The sequence below is a fragment of the Vidua chalybeata genome, chromosome 4, assembly GCF_026979565.1.
Source record: "Vidua chalybeata isolate OUT-0048 chromosome 4, bVidCha1 merged haplotype, whole genome shotgun sequence".
In the NCBI taxonomy this organism is placed as follows: Eukaryota; Metazoa; Chordata; class Aves; order Passeriformes; family Viduidae; genus Vidua; species Vidua chalybeata.
Window position 1 is genome coordinate 34,688,113 of NC_071533.1, and position 14,217 is coordinate 34,702,329.

General features: G+C 38.1%; 1 protein-coding gene across 1 annotated transcript in view; it reads left to right on the forward strand.

The window, feature by feature from the left end:
* The first annotated feature begins 9,663 nt into the window (after positions 1-9,663).
* Positions 9,664-14,217, forward strand: part of CRACD (capping protein inhibiting regulator of actin dynamics) — a 67,798-nt gene continuing 63,244 nt past the window's right edge. Inside the window, exon 1 of the mRNA XM_053940454.1 lies at positions 9,664-9,694. The gene's annotated coding sequence lies outside the window, so the exon portion shown is untranslated. The remainder of the gene's footprint in view (positions 9,695-14,217) is intronic.

The following is a 14,217-nucleotide window of genomic DNA, read 5'->3' on the forward strand; positions in this document are numbered from 1 at the left end:
GGGCTGCCAGTAACCATCAACCACAGTTTCAGAGGCAAATGGTCATATTAGGACAAACTAGCTGGAACAAGCTGGAAAAATACTTCAGTTGCTTGTATTTCTACCTGGAAAACAAGTTATTATGAGTACAGTAAAGTGTGTAGCTTAGGCCATTTTTCAGGTGAAATCATTGCATGCAGCTGGAACAACACTCAGCTGAGTTCTTTTGCTTTGGTAGCACGATGAAGATGCCAGTGCAATGCTCCCTCTGTAATTTCTCTCTACAGAGAGGAAAAAGTGCAGCATACCAGTCACAGAACTGCTGGCCCCAAAGGATTGGCCAGCATGGGTTCATTTGGCTAACTTTACCAGACACAACATCTCTTCTGCTCTGCCAAAAAACCCTCTTTTTTTTCCCCCCACAGAAATCTTTGCCTTTGTTTTTTTTTTTTTTTTCCCTCAGAGGTGATGTTTATATGTTGAACAACCTCATTGGGTTGTTCTTGCAGTCAGATCTTGCAATCACCCTTGTCTGCAATATCCTGTCTCATTTAAATTATTTTTAAAGGGCTGCTGTCCTCTTGAGGACATTAAGATACCCGTAGTTACTGGAAAAATTTGGAGTAACCAAATTTTTTGTTCTAGGCACTGCAAAAGTCTCTGTCAAATGCCATAACCTTGATCTCACATGACTTGGATCTGGTACTTTGGATCTGTGATCCTTATTTCATGTAGCAGTAGCTTTACCCCTGTGCAAGAGGCATTTTCCTTGTCTGACTTCATGCCAGCAGCTGCCCTTTTTTCCTGGCTTTTGCTGGCAGCCTTTGCCTCCTGTGTCTTCCATGTGAATGGGCCAGGGAGCATCTTTGGCTGGAGCAGCTGCAGTCACAGGTGAAAGGTGAGGGATCTGGGCTGAAAAGACAAAGCCCCAAAAAGCTGGGCTCTTCCTGGCATGGTGTGGAGTGCAGGGTGGGGCTGGGAGAGCTGGGTGTTACTAAGCAGAGTTTCTGTTTGTGTGTTTGGCCCCCATCTTCTCCAGGATGGTGCTGCATGCCGCAGGTTGGACCTTGGTGGTCTATGTTAACAGCTTTGCATCATTTATCAGTTGAGACACAATTACTATTTTTGTGTTCCTAAAGTTAGCAAGATGTTTTTTACATCTGTTTTTACATCACTTCAGGCAAGCCTTGGGTGAAACAAAGAGATCAAGCAGGGTTCCCACTCTTAATTATTGAACTGTGACTTCATTTGTCCTCAGAAGCTTCTGCTTTTTGCCACCCATGACCTGTAGTGGTTGAGACAAAAACACAAAGCCTGTCAAGAGGACTCTTCAATAACATCAGGATGGATACTCTTGTGGTGTTTACTGCTCACTGGTGCGTGGCGCTGCTGACTAGAAGATTTTCTACCTATACAGCATGTTGGGTTTAAGGTTCTCTAGTTACCCAAAGGTGAGGTCACTCTGTCCATTAATGATTTATGATTATAGAGTGCCTTTCTTCAGAGAGCTTCCAAGGCAGCTGGCAAGTTTATATCTGCATGAGTGAGTGCCTGAAACAAACTGTTAGTGATTTCTCTACAGACTGAAGACCTCAAAGAAAATTTCCTTTTCTCTGTATTCTCAGGTACACAGTAGGCTTTGGCATCATTACTCCATGAGGCATTTGCTGCCTGTGCGCTTTGTGATGTGACATTCCGCAAACAAGAGTCTCTTAGGCTTTTTTGTTCCCTTTTTCTTTTTCTTTCAAGTTGTTTTTGGTTTTTTTTTTACTTTAAAAAATTTTTTACTATGGTAGAGCAGGATCCTATTCCTCAAACAATTTTACAGCCTGATTTAAGTCAGCCTGTAGCACAGAATTCAATTTGCATCAAATAAAGAGTGTGGAAACTGGTCACATGATATTGCAAATAATTTTTCTAGCCATGTCAGGAAATAGTGTGGTTATATAGTCAGGAATGACACATAACCATAGAACAGTGTTTTGAATTACACTTTTAGTGGACAAAAAATAACTGGAGGAGTTTGCCATCATAAATTAATCTTGCAGTGTTTGATGACCTGTATTATCATTTAAGGTACTGAAAAGAAAGAGGCAAAGTTTTTTCCCCCAAGGCATTAGAGGTTGTACTTGGCACAATAAACAGAGAAGGAAAATCATAGATCTTGCTAGTGAAATAAAGACATGGTAATAGATTATGTTTTTTGTCTTTCAGAGTGTATTAGGAGCATTTCTAATTGAAGATATTAGTGGTACTTGAAAAAGAACATGATATATTGGTTTTAAAGTACATGATCTATTGTGTTTAGTGTTTTTAAAATAGAAAGCTATGTCTTCTTAAGGCAGCGTGGCATATAAAGTGTGTGGAAAAGAAACCAAGGCACAGGGAGAGCCTGGGTTTCCATTTATTCCTTGGCAGTTTACACCTAAATTCTGCCAGTGTAAGTATAACTGGCACGCAATAAAGTGTACTTCGATTCACATTTATGCAAGCTCCCCATGGCTAGGGACAGGCTGAGGTTAGCCAAGCATGATCAGGGAGCAGATGGGATAGTCTGACAGAGAAGTTAAAGGTAAAACTACAGCGTGCCCTGCCTGTGCTGCAGGGCTGTGTGCATTAGTCATTGCAAAGATGCACCCACCTTCCTACTGCAGTGCCATGAAGCTCCCCTAAAGCCCAAGAGAGTTTCCCTTTTTCCATGCCTTATCAGCAGGACTATCATACAGGTCAAACAGCCTCATTTACCCATCTGGATGTCTCCCAGTGTCTTTGATGCAGCTTCGAGGTTGACCTGTGCAAATATAATTAACCTTCCCTGCCTCTGGCTGTGCTGGAGAGAAGAGAGGGAGCACAGAGGCACATAGGGGGTGGTCAGCCTCACAAAATCTACATTTTTCATATTAAGATCTGACAGGTTTTTCTAACATGACTATTTCTACCCTGTAGTTTGGGAGATCAAAGCTTCCTTTTTACCCAGTCTTTTGCTTGCATTTGGATTTTATCTTTATAACCTTGACTAGATAGATGAGTTTTTAATGGTGTCAGCATGACCCAGGGAAATTACAATGTCAACAGCAATTGTTCTGCAGGTCTGTTAATCCAGTTTCATCCTATTTACTCATGTTGTTTTTTGGCTTGTGATAAATAGGGTTGTACTTGAAAAAAAAATAGGAGAGTTTTCAATTTTTTGTTTCCTAATCGTGGGAATTACTTTCCTGGTTTCTTCCCTTCCATTTTCACAGAATCACAGATTGTCTGAGTTTGCAAGGCACCTCTGGAAGCCATCTGGTCCAACTCACCTGCTCAAGCAGTCTCAGCTAGAGCTTGTTGTCCAGGACTCTGTGCCTTTGGGTTTTGAGTATCTCCAAAGGATGGAGATTGCACAACCTCTCTGGGCAACTTGTGTCAGTGTTTGGTCTCTTTGCCAGTTAAAAAGTGTTTCCTGATGTTCAGAGGGACCTCCTGTGTTTCAGTTTCTCCTCATTGCTCCTTCTGCTGTCGCTGGATATCACTGGGAAGAGCGAGGTCTTCCTTGCATCCTTTACATCCTTCTACCTTGTTGCCCTTGTGTATATTGTTCAGACATACAGGCTTGCAAAATACTGCTGATAGTCAGCTCAGATCTTTTTCAGAGGTTTTTGGTCATTTTTTTCCTTCCTTGTTTTCTTTCCTGGGTTTGCAGCTCAGAAGAGGATTCCTTGCATGGCATGGCTGAAAATAACAGTATAAGAAGATCTGGGAGAATTCCCCACTCCCACCTTTGCCACTCCTATCTCTATTGAAAACTGGGAGCAAAACATTTTTATTGCTTGTTTTTCCATCAAGCAGCTGTATGAATTAAATGACATTTTGTGATACCCTGGAGTTCCAGGACACAATACATGTCAGTCATAATAGGTATGCTAAGTTAACAAAGCTCTTTTTATCCCAGAATTCATGTGCTCCTTTTTGAGATATTATTTATTAAACGTGATTTTTATATTTTCTGTTATTTGCAGATCTTTTAATTACTAGTTCTGAATGTTTAACTTCTTACTTAGCTTATGAAAACATGTGAATTTAATTTTGGCTGAGAAGCGAGCACACATTTTGCCAACCATGCTTGGGAACTTTTTTCTGCATATAGAGTAAAAACATAATTTGCTACTATATTTGGAGGGATGGATAGGAAAGGTACATTTGATGGTGTCCTGGTAGCCCCTTTTGACTCCTATATATGTTTTGATTAAGAAATGTGTAACTTGCAGAAACCTAAGAAATGGCAGGCCAGTGCTTACCACAGGCCAGATCATAACTGCTGGCATTTTTTTTCCTTTAATGAGTTTTGGTATTTGTAGTGAGGGGATTCATTCCCCTTGAACAGTCCAAACCTCTGATTTTGGGAAGGAAGTAATGATGTAAGTAATGAACTTTGCCATTCTAAAGCTCTGTGTGTGGGTGTGCACATGTGTGTTTGGGAATTGTGCTACTGCAGGGGCTGGAGAGGGAAACCCAAGTTTGGCACCATGATAAAGTGCTAATCTGATCTAATATCATCTCTGAAGTTTGTTTACTTTCTCAGCTTTGAGCAGTTGTGGATACTAATGATGCATTATGTGGGAATCCAGGGCATCCCTCTGGTTGCCCTGGAAGGTCTGGGACCCTGGCAGAGGGTCAGGAGCCCCCCTGTACAGAGCCCTGAGAGACACTGTCTCTGATCTCTATCCATGGAAAAGAGTTTTCAATCTCACAGGATGAATTACAAGCTTTGAGTGTTTGATATAAGTAGTAATTAGTGTGGCACGGGTGCAAAAGTAGAATTTTAGAATTCTAGATAATGGGTTCAAAGGGGGCAAGATGGAGGAAATTGGGTGTGCCTTGTCCTTTTTCTTCTTCTTCATGCCCTCCATGTTTCACCGTGGTGTTGGCATTTTTCTGTTGGTTTAGGCTGGGGACACACTGTTCAACATGGGTGATGGATATTGGCACGTTATTGTAAATATAGCACATGTAGTTTCTAGTATAGAATGTTTGTAACATCCCACTGAGGGGCAGAGCCCCCACGCTGTCCTGCAAGGCAGACCTGCTGCAGTCAGAGAGAAAATATTTTAGATAAGAAGAAATAAACAACCTTGAAAACCAGCACAGACGAATTACGACTCCTTCTTTGGCAGTGGGGCTGAAAGACAGAGACTTTACAATCTCAGGATCATTCAAATGTCAAAGATCCCAACAGCATTATCAAAGACACAATCCAAAGCAATGGATTTGTACCACGTGTAACACAGAACAAGCTCAGTATCTGGCACAGAGATATTAAGGTTTTAGTGGCTACCAAAGTGCATGAGCGTTCTTTCGGTTTTGGGTTTAACTTAAAGCTAAACCTTGATATCAAAATATACTATATCTTGCTAGTAAAGCAGCTTGTAGTACTAACATCTTTCCTAAGCCTGACCATGCTGAAAGTGTTTTACTGAATTATTCTGCTTTTCCTACTTCATAGGAGAACCTCCCTATGAGGACAGGCTGAGGGAGTTGGTGCTCAGCCTGGAAAAGAGAAGGCTCCAGGGAGACTTTAGAGCACCTTCCAGAACCTAAAGGGGGCCTGCAAGAGAGCTGGAGAGGGACTTTTCTCAAGGGCATGTAGTGATGGGACAAGGGGGAATGGCTTTAAGATAAAAGAGGGGAGGTTTAGATTGGATATTGGATAGGAAGCCTTCACTGTGAAGGTGGTGAGGCACAGAAAGAAATTGCCCAGAAAAGCTGTGGATGCCCCATCAGTGGGAGTGTTCACATCCAGGTTGGATGGGGCTCTGAGTCACCTGGCCAAGTGGAAGGTATCCCTGCCCATGCCCATGGCATCAAGCTGGAACTCGATGATCTTTAGGTCCCTTCTGATCCAAACCATAACCCATATGGTTTTAGGATTCATAGCTAACTACTCATTGCAAGCTTTTATCAGTAAGTAGTCTGGAAAACATGTATGTTTTAACTGATATTCTACATATTTTAACTGTGTACTAAATGCATTAATTTTAGGTGCTATTAAAATTTATTTGAGGATCAAATTTTAAAATGTGCTAGCCCTGTTTCTAGTGCAAAGTGATCTACTATGTTCTAAAGAAGCCATTTAAGTCATAGAGGGTTCTTCTTGTTCATGATATGAATAATTGAGTCATAGTTTTCAGTATTTTAACAGGCAGGTATCTCTACACACTTCTGCTTTTTTTCAGGAGTTGCTGTTGGTTTTCTCTGTCTGATGATAATTTTATTCTTTAAATCACAAGTTTTCTTTGCATTAAAAAAATAGTCTCTGAGTAATGTTGATTATATTTACCTGTGATATGCTGAATATATTTCTTTTTGGACTGTTACTCAGTTATCCTGAGAACTTGAAACATCTTTTTAGAGGAATGGGGATTTAATAAGCAGGGAGAAAAGATCTAGTGGGGTCCTTTAGTGAACAAATATTTGATGGTTTGCCATGCTTAATTGTCTACTAGTCTTGTGTTGTGTGGCAAAATAGCAATCATGTGGACTAGGTACAAGAAGAACTATTGTCTGAGATGCTGAAAATAGACCAGTTGATCAATTTACCACTTGTAACTCTAGCCTTACAGTAGGTATTTTCAGGGACTTGCTTTATAATGGCCTTTCTCTGTTCTAAAGTTTTGTACTATTATTATGTCTTGAGGTAAAGTGTAGATTGTGAAAAGATAAAATGCACAATGGAGAGGTCTGTGTTCTCAAACAAAATCTGAGGCTACACTTTATTTCCTGATTTCTGTTCTGCTCAGAATTGCACGGATCTGGCATCATTGCTTCTATCAGGTACTTATTACTGTGAGATATAGTAATTTTCCCTAAGTGTATGCAGAATTTGCATTTGCTTAGCTTTCTATGTTGGAAATATGTATTTCTAATTCTGCATTCAATTGTATGGCTGTATTGGAAAAGGACAGTAAAGAATAATTTCCTGAAATAATCTTTCAGGATCCAAATTTTCCATGCTGGCCTGTTTTCAGGAATTTCCTTTTCATTGAATCGTTTCCCAGTCTATCTGTCTTAATGTCTTCCTCTGAGAATTAAAAGGGCTTTAGTAAATAGAAGGAAGACCTTTTTTGTTTGTCTATTACTGCCAAGGCATCTCCTTGTACACATCTTTAACTTAGTAGTTTACACTGACTGTGCAAAATTTCTTTTTCTTGCACCTTGAACAATGAAGGTCTGTTTTATACCCAGGAGTTCAAAGTGCTTTGAATTCTGATTTTTTGAGAACAATAAACTAATTCAGAAGTTGTCCCATTGCTCCCATGCTTCCAAACTTTACCCAGAAGACTGAAAACTGGCTTTCTATAATGGACTGGTAGATTTGCTGGTTCCCTTGGGATGCAGGCAAGGCACCAGACCTGAAGTCTTTCAGTTACAGCAGGCTCCTTATTGCAGGTGCACTGAACTCCTGTTTCTGTGATGCCATAGCCACTGCCATAAGTCACTGAGATGCAGAAATGGCAGGGAAACATGTGAAATTAGCACACTGAGAGATATTCTCTGCTCTGCCAGTAAACAGCACAGTGTCTGCAGGGCAGGGACACCAGAGAGGCTGTGTCAGGCATTTTGGGTGCATGCAGAATTTGAGATCTTTGCACTGGCAGTTGATTACTGGAGGATGCTTTCTGGTGACAAAGGAAATGTATTCCTACCTGTTTTGCCAGAACCACATTGACCTGATGCAGACCACAAACTTTCCATGCTCAGACCATTGCACATCCCATTGTCAATGCTGCATCTTGTGTCCAGAAAAAAAGAGGGTAGTGCTGAACCTGCATGTGCAAATTAGATTAGAGGCTGATGTGCATATAACATTTTAACATCTGAAGTTCCCAGTTACACACAAGCACCAGTTTGAGACCTTAAAATTTTGTCATATACATTGCGAGTTTTCTTTTCTTTTCTTTTCTTTTCTTTTCTTTTCTTTTCTTTTCTTTTCTTTTCTTTTCTTTTCTTTTCTTTTCTTTTCTTTTCTTTTCTTTTCTTTTCTTTTCTTTTCTTTTCTTTTCTTTTCTTTTCTTTCTTTTCTTTTCTTTTCTTTTCTTTTCTTTTCTTTTCTTTTTTCTCTTCTCTTCTCTTCTCTTCTCTTCTCTTCTCTTCTCTTCTCTTCTCTTCTCTTCTCTTCTCTTCTCTTCTCTTCTTTTTCTTCTTTTTCTTTTCTTTTTCTTTTCTTTTTCTTTTTCTTTTTCTTTTCTTTTCTTTTTCTTTTTCTTTTTCTTTTTCTTTTTCTTTTTCTTTTTCTTTTTCTTTTTCTTTTGAATCGTCCTGGCAAGCTCAGGATGTTTTCATATTGCTTTTTCATTTCTTGTTCACACCTTCAAGACATTCTGAATATTATGAGTGGTGCAGAGTCAGCTGAGTGCTAATTTCTCATTTCTTAGCTTAAACAGATTGCTTTGTTCAGGTGCCTTTGCTAGCAAAAGTACAATTCTAGATCATCTGTCTTGGCAGCTGAGAGCCATCACCAACATTTAGTCCTTGAAATTCAGCAGTAACAAGTTAATGCTTGGAAGCAGTTTGAATTGATTACCAAGAAGCAAATATACACTTACCCTTGTCAAATGGGGCATAATTTAATCTATACACTAATTACATTGTTACAACAAAATACTCTCATTTGTGGCTGCCTAAGGATGTAAGGAAGAATGAATATAGCAAGTACTATTTAAAAACTGATAGAGTCTAGGAATAGGATAGTTGCTACAAATTCCCTGTCTGACCCTTTTAGTTATATGTAAAAGGAAGCATAAAAATCCCCAAAAAGAGTCAAACACTTTTGAGAAAATTTTTGAATAATACAAGGCCAAAATCACAAAATTACAGATAAATTAAAAAAAAAAAAAAAAATAAAAGAAAAAAAGAGAAAAAAGATCTGTTAAAAAACTAGCTGCTTTGTTCAGTTTTGCAGGTTGTTTTCACCTGTTTAAATTTTGTCTGTTTTGTAATGTATTCAAATGTATTACTTTAAGCTTTTTGCAGTAGATATATTTTTAACTTTAAAAAAGGTATTTAGTTATCTTTTGCCAGAAAAATAGTTAAAACTTATTTCTCCATACTCTAGTAGAGGGAAAACCAAAGATATTATAAGCTCACATTTCAGTTTTTAGAAATTACCAGTTTTTCATTTTAAGAGTCATATATGGCATTTTTATTTCAGCCAAACTACAGTAAAACCAGTGACATCTTTTTCTTGAGATATAATTGATTTCGAACTGCAGGATGTGACTAGAAGGAAAAATAAAAAAGTGCTGCCATTTCACTAGTTAGAATGAGGAAAGAAAGACCATTTTGTACGAAGGTCTCAGAGGGAAATCCAAAGCTACTGAAAAATTTCTCAGGTTGCAATATGTCTTTTTTTTTTTTCTTTCTCTTTTGTTTTTTTCTTTAAACTGCAGACATCTCAAACCATTTGCAAGAGATGTGGCAGGCAGGAATTGCTCAGCTTATAAGCACCCTTCAAAAGAGTGAAAACACAAAACCCTCTCTCTCAGGTTTGCCTAGAAATGTTGAACTAAAGTTCTTTCTTTTCCACTTACACCTAGGCAGTCTGGGAGGAGAATGTTAACCACTGGTCCCTAGCAGCATATCCTGACTTCTGATCACTCATATTAAAGAAAAACATCAATTTCAGAGAGAGTGCAAGACTGCGTGGAAATAGAAAATACCACACCCCACCTTAAAAAAGGTAAGAAAGGTTTTCCTGCTGATGCTTTAATGGTGTCTTCATTTAACAATTAATTATGTTAAAGGCAGAAGTGAAAATTTAGATAATTAAACACTAAAATATTTATTTAACCTACATATTCTATCTTAGAAAAAAGGATTCTTTTTGTTTAAAAGGGAGAATGTCTCATGCATGCATTCCTGAGCTTAAAACTATTTGTTTTGTAGCTTTTGTGTGTATTGTGGAAAAAGAAATACTGTGTAAACCAGAAACCATTATCTTTCATGTCAAGCACAGAAGTTTTTCTTAGCCATGCAGTGTTTCGTAGCTTCCAGTGTACAACACAACTCTCATTTTGCCAAGACATGCACAGCGTGTTTGTAGAATGCTGCTGCTGGGAATTAATGCTAAGGAGTAGTGCTGCAATTTGTGCTTTTATCAGAACAAATCTGCACTATCTCCCTTTCTGCTGGGTTTTGGATTGACTGGTTATTTATAAAATATTTGCAACTTCCTTAGATGCTTCAGTTCTAAAAAGTGTTGGAAGAAGCTGAGAACAGCTGAGAACATACTGTACCCTGCACCTGTACCTCTGAAAGTGGAGTGACAGCAATGGAGGATCTTTTCCATTCAGATTTTCTTTGCACCCCCACCCAAACTTTTTTTTTTTTTTCAGTAGAGAATGTTGAAATTCTGATAATTTGTTTCTATAGCAGCCATTCTGTAACGTGGTTCCAGGACAAATGTGTTCATCACATTTGTGAATGCCCTACCCTACAGGACATACCTATAAATTTTGATTTGGAGTGTGTCTAACATAGAAATGCTGTCTTTGCTTTTGTACAAAGCAGTATGATTCTGCTGTTTGAAGCTGTTGTGGTTTTAGAGAATCTGTGCTGACTAACCCATATCATCTTGTAAATTCAAAAGACTATTGCTTACCTATAAGTCCTGACTTGTGACTGTCTTTCCAAAATGTTTGTTTGGCTGGTGTTTTATGTGGCAAGAGAATGAATGACAAGCAGATATCTTTGACAACTCTTCTGAAATGCTCAGCTGAAATGCATTGGCTTGCTGCTGAGAAACAAAGGTTCTGTTTTCTTGAGATAGTTATAGTAATTTTGACATTTTTCTACCATAAAAACCTTCTACACCTTAGCTGAGGGTACAAACGTGTTTGTGACATACCTGTTTGTGAGATGGGGTCTGTTAATGTTTACAGGCAGGGCATGGTCTTATTTCTTCAAAGTAGAAAGGTAATAAGTGTGCAACCACCAATGGAAAATGCTCTGTGAGTACAGGATGCCCTGTCTAACCTCATATTTCCACACCATTTGTATGTAAGGATCACAGATTCTGAACTGCCTTCTGTTTCCTTTGGATAGACTTAATTTTTGCAAGCAACACAGCCTTTTTCAAATAGCACATTTTATATTTTGCCCAGAAAGATACAATACCCATTGGCTTAAAATACAGCTGTGAACAGTCTGTGAGGGTGGTCAGGTACAACAGCATGTCCAGACTGACTAATACAAACTTCATAACTAAAATATGCAAGACATAGGTTTCTGTATAGAATTTGCATATAATATTTCTTCCAAGAGAATTAAACCTACATTTTTTTTTTTCTGACAGTGTACCCAATGTTCTTTCGTAACCACCCACATATCCTGTTGTTAGAATATTCTGCTTTTTACTGCAGAAAAAGTCCAAACCTTTTTTAGATCCAAACCTTTTTTAGAAAGTAATTTGCAGTTAGTAGAGATTTTGCTTAATCTGTGAGATTCTCTGTAAATCATTTGTGAATGTAGTGTTAGTCAACTTTTGAACAAGTTTATTGAAATCTAATATTTTGGTTTTTTTCCTAATGCAGACAATTTTTTTCTAATTCATTCCACCATTTCACATTTTCTAAGCTAAAATGCTCATGGCTTCAGACTCACATTTACTGGTGATCCTACCCAGCTTTTCCAGAGACTTCAGATTTCCTATAAGGTATTGTCCATTAAGGCTTTTTCTTTTTTTCTTTTTTTTTTTTTTTCATTCTTCAAAAAAGTGGAAGAACAGAAAGTCTTGGTTTTTTGTATTCTATGAATTTTTTTTTAGTTTTTTTTATTTAATTTGCATCATCCACATTTTTCCCCCTTTATTCTGCAATTTCTTGTTCTCCTAATTGTGCTTCTCCTGTTCTTTATGTTTGACCAATTCATATTTCTTTCTTACAACACCTGATGACTATGGATACATTTGGTTGTGTACTTTCAGTCACTTCAGAGGAAGTAAAAATAACAAAGATTTTCTGAAATGAGTCACTGTTGAGTAATTAGCTCTGCAAAGAATTTATTTCCTATTTTAATGAAGAAGGGGTCCTGTGAGGAAGACAGAGTCCTTGATTTAGTCAATGTTATGTTGCAGCATTTGTTCATGATTCATTTTCTAGATTTTTAAATTTCTCTTGTGTTATTCTTGCAATGAGTTTTAGTGATAAACCTCAAAATGAAAAGTCCCTTGAATTGTGAACCCTCTGCATATTGATGTGAACAAATTGGTTGTCTTCTCAAATTTAAAATCACAAAACCAGCCAGGAAGTCTCTCCCTGTAAATGGACTCAGACTTCATGCTCTTTTGCAATCCAGTCTTTGCTTGTTTTTGTGCAGAACAAGTGTCATGTTCTCGTTCTAGCCCAGTAAGGAGTGACCCCACACACCTGAGAAATTTGCTTGTTCAGTCCATGGTTTGTTCATCTGGTGCCTCTGGCCATGCAGGACTGGGACCTGTGTATGGAGCTCAGCTGGATAGCTTCATCCTTACACTATGCGGAAAACTCCTCTAAAAAACTCACCTGTGCTTACCATAGCCACACCTGTCCCCTGTGTTGTACTCAGAAAGAATCAATGCCTTTGTTGCCTCCATGACCTGAGAAGAACAACCAAGAAGATGGCCTGAGGGTTGCAGCAATCTGAAATTATGTTCACAGTTCCATAGAAAGTATTTTCTGATATGCAATTAATTATTAACTTCAGCACATCACACTGTCTGCAGAACACTGCAGCAGGAGTTGAAAACTGGGGTGGATACATCCATCTGCTAATAGATGTAGGGCAATAATTACAGTAAAAATGCTCAAGATTTTGATGATCTGAAACCTATACTGTAAATGTCCAATAATTGTTTCATATACCATTTGGGGAATCTGCTGGTTGGGTGTATTTCTCTCTGTGGCCATCACAGAGGGCATTGGAGGTTACCAGCCTGAGAGTCTAAGCACCAAGTCCTTCTCTTGATAAGAGTTGTGAGATCCATGCCTGATATTTACCAAGCTGGCAACCAGTGGGAGATTTGGCCTTTTTAACTATTACTGGCAGGAAAGTGGAAGGGCAGTAAGTAGATCTGTTAGAATATGGAAGCTACACCTGACAATTTTAGGATCTTCCAGAGAGCCTGGAGAGAGTGAAGCAAAAGGCTCAAGCTCCTTCTGCAGAAATTTCCTCTGAAAGCTAATACCATCATGCTGAAGAGCACAGTTATAGTTGATCAACTCCTTCTGAAATAATGGTAAGACAGCACTAAATAAAACAACAGTGAACAAAAGAAGTTGTCATGTCTCATTTTTCATGTTCCTTTATCTTCCCAATATATAACAGAACTGGTTACCTTTTGCATCTGCTCTGTTCCTTGAGGAAGCTGCCCAGTATGCAAGAATTGTCTTGACAATTTTGCAATTTTTTTCTGCTTTTACTTCCTTTGGATAAGATGGATGGTATATTTATGTTAAAATCAGAGGAGTATTTATGTTCAGCCTCTGAAGCCTGTATGTTTTTGAATTTTTGTGCTTAATACAGAATAAGAGCTTTAGGAAAATGAATATAATATGTTCTAAGGCAGAGCTAATTCTTGTGAAGTTGTTTGATTGCAAGATTATAGCTTGATTGTAATTAAATCTGTTTCTTTTTTTTGGTCGCCAGGTTATAATTGGAATTGAAATTACTTTTTCCTAATTAGAGTGACTAGTTCTAAGCAAGATTTGCATGCTCACCAGAAGTATTCTGGAGCAGCTTATATCTTAAAATGGGGTCCAAACTGTGCAACTGGATGATTCTTGAATTTTTTCAATGTTTTCAGAATTTCTTTTGACAAGCCAGTATTTTCAGAAGGCCAGGAACCATGTTTGCAAAATTAGGATTAATTTCTGTTTTGGTTATTATTTTTGTGTTATATTTAGTTGTTATTTTTGTGATCTTGCTGACAACAATTGACTCGGGTTTAGTAGTTCTGTAGACTACATTGTTTTAATTTCTTCTATACTGAATTCTGAGAGAATATTGATGAAGAGAACAGTAGGAAAAATTATCTGAGGGCAAAAGGTGATTTATGCTTCCTCTGCTACTTTTAGAACTGGGTCAATTAAAGGATTCCCTATGGTAATACTTTTTTTCATTTCTGCTCCTACATGACAGTTTCAAAGTTCAAATTTGCATCTTAAGAGTACTTAGGAATTCAGGTTCATAGGATTAGGACAGGAAAAATTGACACAAATCCTGATT